This window comes from Camelus ferus, chromosome 20 (assembly GCF_009834535.1).
Source record: "Camelus ferus isolate YT-003-E chromosome 20, BCGSAC_Cfer_1.0, whole genome shotgun sequence".
NCBI classification, from domain to species: Eukaryota; Metazoa; Chordata; class Mammalia; order Artiodactyla; family Camelidae; genus Camelus; species Camelus ferus.
Genome location: NC_045715.1, coordinates 28,125,104 through 28,136,443, shown reverse-complemented (window position 1 = coordinate 28,136,443; position 11,340 = coordinate 28,125,104). Strand labels below are relative to the sequence as shown.

The window sequence follows — 11,340 nt, the reverse complement described above, 5'->3', positions numbered from 1 at the left end:
TGACAGTGGGAGCAGTGGCATTGAGGCAGGGTATTCCTTTGTGATGGACAAATTAAAATGCTCTGCTGCTTAATTTACCAAACAGCCTCCAGAGTTACCCCATGCATGTCCACTAACAGTGTAATTAGGGGTCCAGTGCCTCCCAAATCTTAGGCCTCCATCTCTCTATCTGTGATCAAGTTTGCAGAGGAGCTTTCAGAGTAAGGCTGGATGCCAACATGCACCTCTAACAGTCGTGGGTCCCTTAGGGAGGAGAGTGATGCCACCAAAGCCTATTTCCAGGAGGGCTTCAGAAGGTCTTCAGCTGATCGTATTTTCACGCAGATCCCTGTGTCCCAGGGCCTGTCTTTGAAGAAGGGCTACCTCTCAACCATGGACAAGAGGGATAGCTACTTGAATCACATGAAAATCAAGCCCATTTGTTCTAACCAACTGAGCAAGAGGTCTTGTCCCTCTGGACTTCATCCCTGTCCTCCTTAGGACCCACCCAGCAAGACCCAGAAACCTGAGGCAACATGGTGTAGGGAGGTAGGGGGGAGGCAAAATCAGAGAATGACAGCTCAGCACCCTGTAACTTCCAGCAGGGGAAGATGACATGAAAGGTCAGAAAATTTCTGTTCAGCAACATGGTGGGGGGTGGTGGTGGCGTGGGGTGAGGTAACTGCAAGCTCGGAAAGATTAAGCATGGGGAGGGGGGAGGTTATAAATGGAGTGCTCATGATGGGAGGGGAGGCAGGCTCTATATTATAGTCATATTTCACTTTGTCCTTCACCAAGCTGAGCAACCTTGTCCGTATGCTCAAGATCAAGGTCTGGTACCACACTCCAAACCAGGAGGGAAACTGAGGTTTGCACAGAGGGGTTTCTATGGCAACATCACACCATCTGGGACCCTACATCTTTCCTAGACTCCAGGAAAGCCAGCCTGCTGCAGGCCTCTCCCTCGGGTCAGACAAGCCACAGGATGTATTGTAGTGGACCTGTGATTCAGGACATCACTAATTGAGAAGAGAAAGACACGTTACAAAAGGGGCAGAAACGAAGCGGGACAAATTTTCGAAATTAACGCCAAGTTCCTACGGAGGCCTGAGCCCACAGAGCGGGACTACAAATCCCGGCGAGCCTGGCAGAGCCGCAGAGAGGACTACGGTTCCCAGCCGGCGCCGCGGCAGGCCGGCCAGGGGCGGAGCGGGGCGGGGCGCGGCCGCGGTTGTTGCGTGCTGCCCTCTGCCGGGCGCGGCGGGAAGTTGGTAAAGAGTGACAGCAGGAGCCCCGGCGCCCGGCGCGGGGCTCGGTGACAGCGGAGGCGGCGGCCGCGGGTTGGACGTAGAGAGCGGCGGCGGCCCCGACGGCAGAGGGAAGGGCAGACGGGGCGGGCCTCCCTGGTGGCGCGGAGCCGGAGGAGCCCGGGAGGGGGCGGCCAGCCCAGCTCTCGGGCCGGACACCTGAACTTGGGACAAGTTGCCGGAGCCGCGGGGCGCGGGCGGCGGACGGATTGACCTTCAGAGCTAGGTGAGCGGGGCCGGGGGGCAAAGGGTGAGCGGAGGGCCCGGAACCCCCGACCCAGGCTCCCCGGCTCCGATCCCGTGGGTTCGGGAGACAGGTGGGTGGGTGGGGGTATCGGCTGGAAAGGGGAGCGAGACTGTGAGCGCCCGGCTGCCGCCCGCCCCGCTGTCCGTCTAGCCCGGGACGCCCGGCGCGTGGTCGGGGCGGCGCTGCCCGCGGATCCTGGGAGCCCCTCCAGCCCCTCCCTTCAGGCTCGGGCCGGGGGGCGTCTTCTCTGCGACCTTATGTAACCAGGCGGGAGGGGCCGGAGCGGGCATGGGCCTTCCCGGCCGGGGAACTGGGAGTCGAAGAGGCGGGAGGCGTGGGAGTGAACTTGCAAGAAGTTTGAGGGCGTGTGGGCTCTGCGCCCACTTCTCCACCGGACGCGGCTGGGGCGGGTGGCACTGGGGAGGGCGCCGGAGGTAGGGGAGGTGTGCGGGGGCCGAGTCCGGCCGGGCCAGGCCCTGCCTGGATGGTCCGGGGGAGTGGGAGGGCCGGAGCGGCGCCACGCCCCGGAGGCTGGGCTGCGGGGGTTGGTGGTGGAAGTACCATCCCTCCCTCCCTTCCCGTCCCTTCCTCCCTCCTCGGTTTCTCGAAGGAGCCGCCCCTGCCCGCGTACCCCGGTATCCCTGAGCGCAGTCTTTTTACACCCCTTGCATTATTCCACGACTTTAGGGAATCCCAACCCCAGAGCTCACCCAGCGCACGCCCCTCTTTCTGCCTTCCTTGAGCTCCCAGCCATCTGCCCGCCTCCCCCCAACCCCGAGTTACCCCACTCCGTCTCGGTCCCGAATCCCGGAAAACACGCCCCCTTCCCCCATTCCCTGAGTCCGCACGGCTCAAACCCAGGCTGCCCGCCCTCCTCCTCAAGCCAGCGCTCCATCTCTCCCCTCCCGGTACCCCAATCTGGTATTCGGCCGTAGCGAGTGCGCTTGCCTCCTCGAAGGGAGCGGGCTGAGGCCAGCTCGGCCCCACAGCCCCTCGGCCCCCTCCCGCCCGGGGTTCTGGCTTCACGCACGGCTGCCCCGAGCTGCTCTGGGTTGCGCGAGCAGGTTCGCGCCGCAGCCGCCTGGCGCGCCCCGGCCCCGCGCCCGGGGAGAGGAAGGGAGGGAGGAGGGCTCCCGGGGCGGGGCTCGTCTGCGCCAGATCCCGCACTGCCCAGGGCTCCCTTACCTTCTTCGTATTCCCTGCCAGCCCCTCACCGCTGAGTCCTACCCCGATCCCCCTCCACTCCTGCCGTCGTCCTCTAGCTGGCCTGTTCTGGGGGTGGTTCTGAGCGAACAGTTTCTGGACTAAACTTCGCGTTCGCTGGGGAAGTGTCAGTTAATTGCCGCCCGGCCCTCACCCCAGACGCTGAGAGAGGGATGCTTGGTCAAGTAGGGAAGGGGACAAGGCCAGTGCAGCGCGCGCGCGCGCGCTCGCACACACACACACACACACACACACACACACACCCAACACCTACCTTCCCCCCGCCCCCCCCCCCCGACTCTTCTGGGATGTGGGCTCAGGACCCTGCTGTCTGAGATTCTGCCAGCCCAAGACCTGGCACTCTTGGGCAACCGGGAGGGAGGGGAAGGTAGGGGGGGTGGTCTCTGGTGTCCTTCAGGACTTCCAGATGTGAGTGCCCTCAGATCAGAAAGCACTTTTTGGTTCCTTGGCCTGTTCCTTCTGAGGCCCTCTCTGTGCCCAGCCTGGGAGACAGCCCCCAGGCCCTGCCCGCAGGGAGATCACAGACTGGGAGACAGCCAGCAACAGTTAAAGGCTGGCCATAAGAGGCAGTAGAGGGAAAGGGCTGGTTGTCTTGGGAGCCCAGCCTGGTAAGTCTGAGGTGTACTTGTACCATGCCTCAGTTTCCCTAGCCGGGGGGGAAAATAGCAATTCACTTGGCCCCCTTCTTTTTGCCTGCCTCCTGGCTTCTGGGACTGGAGAGCAGAGAACCAGAGAGTGTAAATGACAGGCTGTTTGGGGTGACTCTCTGCTCTGCCTGACTGGGAGGGCAGCCAATGTTGCTTACAGTTTACAAGGTCTGTTACAGCAGCAGTGCTATTTTGCCCTCAACTCAGCTCTGTGTAGTGTAGCCAAATGGGAACCCAGGTCTGCTGGTTCCGGGTCCTTTGGAAGGGGCGCAGGATGAGGGCAGGGGACATCTCCTCAGGTGAGCACTCAGTCCTGGCCTTCCTAGGGCTGGTGGCGGGACAGCTCATAGTCCGAGGTGGGCAGAGGGTGGGCCAGGGCAGGCGGGAACCCGTCCAGGATTCTGGGATGGTGGGGGTACCCAGTGCTCACCCCCATGGCCAATGAGGCCTCTCTTTCAAGTCAGCTGGAAAGCAGGTGGGAGGGGCCTCCCAACCCTCAGGCCTGGCTGCTCTTTGAGGGTCTGACTTCTGGCCCTGATCCCTCCTAGGGCTCTGTTTATGGCAGTAATTGCATCATTAGCCAGAGTTTATAGAGTTACTTAGCACCTGCCCCCACAGGGAGTGGCCCGGCCACCCCCTGGCTTCTGTCTCTTCTTTTTCAAAGTCAACGTGGTTTCTGCCAGCAGCAGGGGTTTCCCCAACCGCAGCTGGCATGAAAGCCAGGTTGGGCCTTTGTCCTAGGGATGGAGGGTAGTCAGCACTTGGGGCCCAGCTTGGGGCTGCCCTGGAGATGACCGTGGAAGTGGAGTTGGCCTCCTCTGATACAGAGGGAGGGAGTTCAGGGTTCCCAGAACTACCAGAAGTGTCTATATCCCAGGATGCAGCAGGCATTTTTGCATATAATGTATGTATCCTCATCTGAAAAGTGGGAGATAAAAATGCACACATGTCGTAGGCTGCTGTGAGGAATCAGGTGCCTGGTACATAGTGAGTCCAGGATGCTCCTGTGTATGTCGGTGTCGGGTGTGTGTAACTGATGGGGGTTTGTGTGTGTGGTTGTGAGATTACAGGTGTCCAGGTACATGTATACAGATGCATTGTGTACATGCATGCCTGTGAGAGAGTAATGATAACCTACTGTTACTAGAATATTTATCTATTCTCTTTATGCTATAATAGAACAATATTGTAATAAAAATTAGTTATAAACAATAGATGACAACATTTATTGTGTATTTACTCTTCAGAATGAGGTAGGAATTATTATTTTCATTATACTGATTCAGAGAAGTTAAGCAGATTGCCTGAAGTCACACAGCCTAGAAGTGGTAGGGATTCTAACCCATGCCCAACTGATGTGAAAATCCATGTTCTCAATCCCTATGGAAGACCACTTCAGGGTTTCCTAGGAGTTTTCTCTTTAAAGGCAGGATGTGGTGGTCCAGGAACCTTCTTTTCCCCATCCAGGGTCTCCTGATCTGAAGCCCCTGCCCCAGAACACATCTGTCTCCTGGCTACTCTTCTGAGCTGCTGACACAGGTGACAAAGGACCCTGGCGAGAGCTCTCCTGACCACCTGGGGAGGGGATGGGTTCAGACGAGGCTTCCTGAGTCTCCTTGGATACCTCAAACATTAACTTACAGTGAGCCCTCAGTAGGTACTTGTTTAACCAGATGTAGAGAAAAGGCTGCAGGGACCATTGGGTGAGAGGAACACAGGAGACCCCACGCTGACAGGCTCTGTTGGCTTTGTCAGGTCCTTGCTTCTCGCAGCCTCCGTTTCCATGTCTGTGAACCTACAGCATCTGTGGGGTCCCCTCCAATGCAAGCCTCTACCGTCTCCAGCAAAGGCACCAAGACGAGAGAAGCTTCAGAAAGGGCTGGATGTGAGGTGCGCAGGGGTGGGGGGCTGCTGAAGTTCACTCAATATAGCCTTCCCTAAAGGCTGGCTCTGTGGAGCAACCAGCCAGGTTTTCTTGGGACACAGCCATAGCCACCATGTACTGAGCACTGGGCCAAGAGTACCCTAGCCAGGGTGTGGTCGAGAGCATGGGCTCCGGAATCCCAGCTCTGCCACTTACTAGCTGTGTGACCCTGGGCAGGCTGCTTAGCAGCACTGTGCCTCTGTGTCCGCACCTAGAAAGCAAGGATTTAGTCGCACCTACCTAACAGTGCTGTAGTGAGTGAGGCTGGGATGTCGGTGCCTGCTGTGTGTAGAGGGCTTCAGACAGTGTCATGCTCAAAAAATGTTAATTATCCTAATTAACTCCTATAACTTCTTTATTTCTCATTTCCAGGTGAGGAGATAGAGGCTTAGAGAGCTCTAGGGGGAGAAATAAAGAGCTATGGGTTACAAACAGGCCTCTCCCATGCGTCTGACATCCTCAAACAAAATGCCTTTCACAAGGCTTTGCAGACTCTGTGGCTACAGTCCCCACCGCTCCCTGTTGTGCCGCACCCAGCCTGGTCTCCACAATTAACAAGACAGCAGACTGGGCAAGGCCTGCAGCATCTCTACCACCCCTGTCCTGCCCTGCCCTGCCCCTTGGGGCTCCTTGGATAGCATCTGGCCTGGCCACTCCTGACCAGAGGCTCTCCCCTGCCCTTGCACTGCCTGCTCCTCCTGCACTCTGCACCAGAGATACGGATCTTCTTGGCCGAGATATCACTGAAGGCAGAGCTAAAATCCCAGCAATAAAGCAGGGTCTGGGACTTACAGTGCCCACAGGAAGTGCTTTACTTGCTCTGGGGTGGTGGGCCTGTGGGTGAGAGCAGAGGACAGCCAAGAAGGGCAGAAACAAGAGGCAGAGTCGTCACCAGTTTTCTTCCCTGTCTCTTAAGTGTGAGCATAAGGAGGAAGAGAAATGAGGTCTGCGCATTCCCACCCTCGTCCAGCTTCCTTGGGGCCAGAGTGCCTCCTTGGCCCTAACCCACACTGCGGAGGTCCTGAAGGAAAATGTGAGGCCATGGGGATTAATCCAGGAATTTCAACAGACCATCCAGAAACCCATGGTCCATATTCCCTCGTCCCAGCCCATGTTCATACTAGTCCCTTCTCCTGGTGCCCCCTCCCCTGCTCCCCTCCCTGTAACCAAATCCTGGGAAAGGCACACCTTCCCAGGAGACCAGGGGACTGCTCCATCGGACTGCAGCTCTGGTTGGATATTACAATGACCTCGGGAGCTCGTGAAGAATGCCATTGCACCTGAGTCTTGGGGGAGGGGCCTAGATATCAATATTTTACAAAAAAATTTCCTGGAATGATTCTGATGCCCTTTCTCTAGGACAGTGGTTTTCACATTTGAGTGGGCATCCAGATCACCTGGAGGATTGTTAAAACAGATTGCTGGGCCCCACCCTCAGGGTTGCTAATTGAGTTGGTCTGGAATCAATAGGTCTACTCTAGGTCTACAAATTCCATAGGTCTGGAATTTGCAGTTATGACCTGTTCTCAGGTGATGCCAATGCTTCTGGTCCTCAGACCACACTTTGAGAACCTATTGCTTTGTGTCTACCCAGGCCAGCGCTTTCTGTTTCCTGGGCCTCTGATTGCTTCAGGCCTCTTAGGCCTGTCTCCTTTTCGAAGCCAGGTCCCCAGGGGTAGGGATCACCCCCAGTCTCTGGTATAGTCAACCCTCCATCCCCCACAATGGCTCTCTGCTCCCACCTCCCGTTAAACTGACCCGTGTCCAGTCTTGGCCCCACCTTCCAGGACAGGCGTTTAGGAAATGCGTATTGCTTCAGGCCGGGTGAGGTGGACAGCACTAGCCCTGAGAGTCATCAGAACACTGGGCAGGATCGGAAGCTCCTGCAAAATTGCTTACAGCCAGAGTAGCATTGCTGGAATCAGGAGCAGGGGGGTGCGGCGAGGGGGTGGGGAGAAAGGGGGAGGGAAGGAGGGAGAGGTGTCCACAGCAGCCCCTCACTTTGCTGAAGTGAGCTGTAGGTAGCCCCAGCGTGTTTTTTCTCCTCCCCCCCGTGGAGGGCATGTGATCACTGTCTGAACTGCATGTTTTTGTTAATAATAAAAATGATAAAACACGCAGCAAGAAACAGTCATTCCCTTCTCCTTTCCTCACCTAGACTGGACACGTGGGGAGGGTGGGTGGGGGTTCACTGTTGGGAGTAGTGACGCCTCTATCATCTTCCTGGGTCTGGAGGGCAGCAGATAGTCCAGTGACCCGGGGGCTCGCACCAGGGCCTGCTGGGGCAGAGTCTTCCTTGGAAGCTGAGGGGGTTGGGGGGAAGCCTGGTGGGAGGTGAGAAGAGATGGTGGCCGGTCCTGCAGCCCTGCCAGCGGTGGTGAGATGAGCTTGGCGTCTGAACCCCTCAGTCTACAGATGAAAGGACCACTCATAGGTCACACTCTGAGCACGGGGGTTGGGCCTGTCTTGTCTGATGCAGTATCCCCAGTGCCCAGAAGGGAGCCTAGTATGTAGTGGGTGCTCAGTGCATCTTTGTGGAGTGAGTGAGCATGAATTGGGCCCCAGTCATGTGTTCAGAAGTGAGGACACACTAATGCTTTACCATGGTGTCTGCTGTGCAGGAGTGTCACCATCTAAGACCCGGGGATTGGTTCACAGGGACTTGGACAAGGAGGAGCTCCTTGCCTCTGCTGAGATGATCCGGGCCCAGCCTCACTCTGGTGTGGGGCTCACAGCCTGTCCCTCCCCCCAGCCCCTGCCCTCCCCCCCAGATCTACCAGCAGGTCTGTGGGGTGGGGCTCCGGTTTGTTTTCTCCTGTTTGCAGAGGGAAGTCACAGCCTGTCCTCCGCCTTGTTTATAATTGGTTTGGGGACAGCACCTGCCTCAGCCCTCTGCTGTCCCTGAGGGGTGCAGAGTGGCCAGGAGGTGACACACTATCCTGTCCCCCCCCCTCCCCTGCCGCCTCTCGTCCCCTCCCTGCTCTGGCCAGGTGTGTTCTCAGCTGCCCCAGCCAGTGAGGCACCAGCCAGCTTTGCTGCAGGCTAACTGGGGCGGTGGGACTGTGGGCCTCTGAGGCTGGCTGGCACTGCCCTTGCGTTGTTGAGAGGAGGGGGACTGAAGCCCAGGGAACTCGAGGGACCTGCTCCAGCGCCCCATGGCCTTGAGCACCGTTGGGGTCAGCAGGCACAGGCTGAGTGCCTCCCAGGTGCCTAGCTCTGTGCCCGCCAAGCAAGGTGGGTGGGAATAAGGACATGGCTCCTCCCCCAAAGCTGACAGCCTGTAGGGAATTTCAGTGACTGCAGAGGACAGAGAAAGACAGAGTAACACAAGATAGTCCAGAACCATGGACCAAATGACTGGTCAGTGTGTTGACGTCTGGCCCTTTGGTCCAAAGAGCATTCCTCTTGGTCCAGAGAGAGTTTTTACAAAAGGGCTCAGGCTGGCGCTGAGACCATGGCTCAGCCCTTCCCACTCTCTGAGCCCCAGAAAGGGCAGCTCTCCTACTCCCTGGGTCCTCTCACCTCTGCAGGCCCAGGAGCCTTCCCTCCTGGATAGGGTCCTTCCTTCCAGGAGGCTGAGGCTGCTGAATGCGAGGTGAGGCCATGGGGAGGCTGCTGGCCCCTGGGCCACCCACCTGTCACTTGGAAGCCCTGGACTGTGGGGGATGTGGTGCTAAATCAGGCTCAACAACTCAGGCCTCTTTGGACCTGCCTGTGGCTTGGAACCCAGGGGAGTGTATCTGCTCCCCACTACCTCGCCTCCAGCACCTCTCTCCTCCCCTCTTTCCCCTACCTTCCCGCATCCCCATCCCCTTAACCCTCCATCTAATTCCATGGCATCTGGAACATCAGCCCTCTCCTGCTCTCTGTCCCCCTTCTCTCCATCTTTATTTGTTTTTCTGCCTCCCTCCTTCTTTTGGTGTCTTTCAAGGGTGTCTGAGACCTGCCTTGCTCCCCCAGTGCCTTCCCAGTGTGGGCCTCCAAGCTCTGTTGTCAGGGACCCAGAGGAATGGCCCGGGACAGGGGGAGGTGGATGTAAGAGAGAGTCCAGCTTCATGCAGCCCCCTGGTCTTGGCCACCAGAGCATGTGGTGGCTGGGATGCCCTGGGGTGGGTGGAAGATGAAAGGGCCGAGGGGTGGCCCAGGCCAGCTGGAGGAGCCTCTCTGCAGACAGCCCTGGGTATCGCTGGCTCCTGCAGACCTGTGACTAACTAGAGGTTCTCATCTGGTTTGTTTGGCCTAATCATCGTGTTTTCAAAACCAGATGTGAGAAGAAAATATCAGAGCCTCTGTTTCAATGTACTGATGTCTCATTCTTTTCTCTCCCCTTTTATTGTGAAATAGAGCACAGTTGCCAAAAAGGGTATAAACCTGTCTGGATAATGTAATAAATAATTATAAACGTGACCACTCAGATGAAAAAACAGAATGTAACCTGAATTCCAAAATCAGCTCATGTGCCCCCACCTTGGTTATAAGCCCCTCCCCGCGAGGCCACCACTGTCCTGGCTTTTAAGATAATCACTTCCTTGCTTTCCTTTATCATATAACCACCTGTACCTGTGTCCTTTAGCAATAGAGTTTAGTTTTGCCTGATTCTGGGTTTAATATGGCTGGAATGACCTTGAACCTGTTCTCTCGTCATGCTGCGAGCTTCGTCCATGTTGTTGTGTGTCGCAGTGCTGAGCTCCCGTTAATTGCTGTGGCGTAGCCACTGTATGAACTTGCCGCCGTATTCATAGCCATCCAGCACACACTGGTGGGCATTTGGGTTGCTTTCCTTTTTTGGCTACTGTGAACAATACTGTAAGAACATCCTGGACTGTGATTCCTAGTGCATTGGTGCATACATCTCTCCAATCTATATAACCCAGGAAGGATCTGCTAGAGCACAGGGTATGCAGTGAATATTTCAGCATTAGTAAGCACTGTGTCAAGTGGTCGCACCAATTTTCTCCTCACTGGCGGCACCCGTGGGTTCCTGTTGCTCCGTATCCTCACAACACTTGGTGTTGATTGGGGGACTCAGTTCTGTCTTGCTGGTGAGCAGGTGACAGTATCTCGTTATGGGGGTAATTTACGTTTCCCTTCTCATCTGTTTTTATGTATATTTGCTCACAGGCATGATATGTCATATGCTGGTATTTATAAGTAGCTTCTGAGAAAAAAAGCTTATTTGGGGGTGCTCAAAATTTTTTTACTCACAGGAGTGTGTGATCAAAATAACTGAAAGACCACTGAAATATTGAATGCCAGGGAGGGGATGGGTTTGTAGGGTGGGGGTGGGGAGGTGGTCTTGGGACAAGATTCCCAAGTGGCAATGCCTCCAGTGGGGCAGCTCTGCCCAGAGGCTGCTGAGCCCACAGGGCACTCCCCGGCACCTTCAGGCCCCCCGCCTGGCACATGTAGGGCCGGAGCCCCCAGCGGATGCCCTTCAGTTTAGAATTGGCAGGCGCCTGGCTTTCAGGTCCTTCTAGGCCAGTAGTTTTCAACTGGGAACAGTTTTGCCTCCCAGCGTACATCTGGCAATGTCCGATGGCATTTTTGTTTGTCACAACTCGGAATGCTACTGGCATCTAGTGGGTAGAGGCCAGGGATCTGCTAATGGTCCTAAAATGCTCAGGACAGCCCCCACAACAAAGAATTGTCCAGCCACAAGTGTCAGTCCTGTTGAGGTTGAGAAACTCTCACCTGGGAAAGGAGCCAGGAACCAGATTTGCCGTGAACTCGCCGCACAGCCTGAGGGAAGTTACTGAGTGCTTTGAACCTCAGCCTTCTCATCTGAAAATGAGAGTAGCCAAGGTTGCTGCCCGCTGCCCTTTGTGGGTTGCTGTCGGGACTAGGGGAGAGGATGGCATCTTTGGGAGCATCCCTGCAAAGGGGCCCGTGGCTGGGGTTTCCAGGGGAAGCAGGGCTTCTGGCACCAGCCTGTCCCTCACCTGTGCTCCCTGTCCATCCACTGAGCTGGAGGCATCAGGTGACTGGCCATGAGCTTGGGCCCTGATTCCTGCT

General features: G+C 56.6%; 1 protein-coding gene across 1 annotated transcript in view; it reads left to right on the top strand.

Moving 5' to 3' along the window:
- The first annotated feature begins 1,228 nt into the window (after positions 1-1,228).
- The window catches only part of TFEB (transcription factor EB), a 45,674-nt gene continuing 35,562 nt past the window's right edge, over positions 1,229-11,340 (top strand). The window contains exon 1 of the mRNA XM_032463049.1: positions 1,229-1,512. The gene's annotated coding sequence lies outside the window, so the exon portion shown is untranslated. The remainder of the gene's footprint in view (positions 1,513-11,340) is intronic.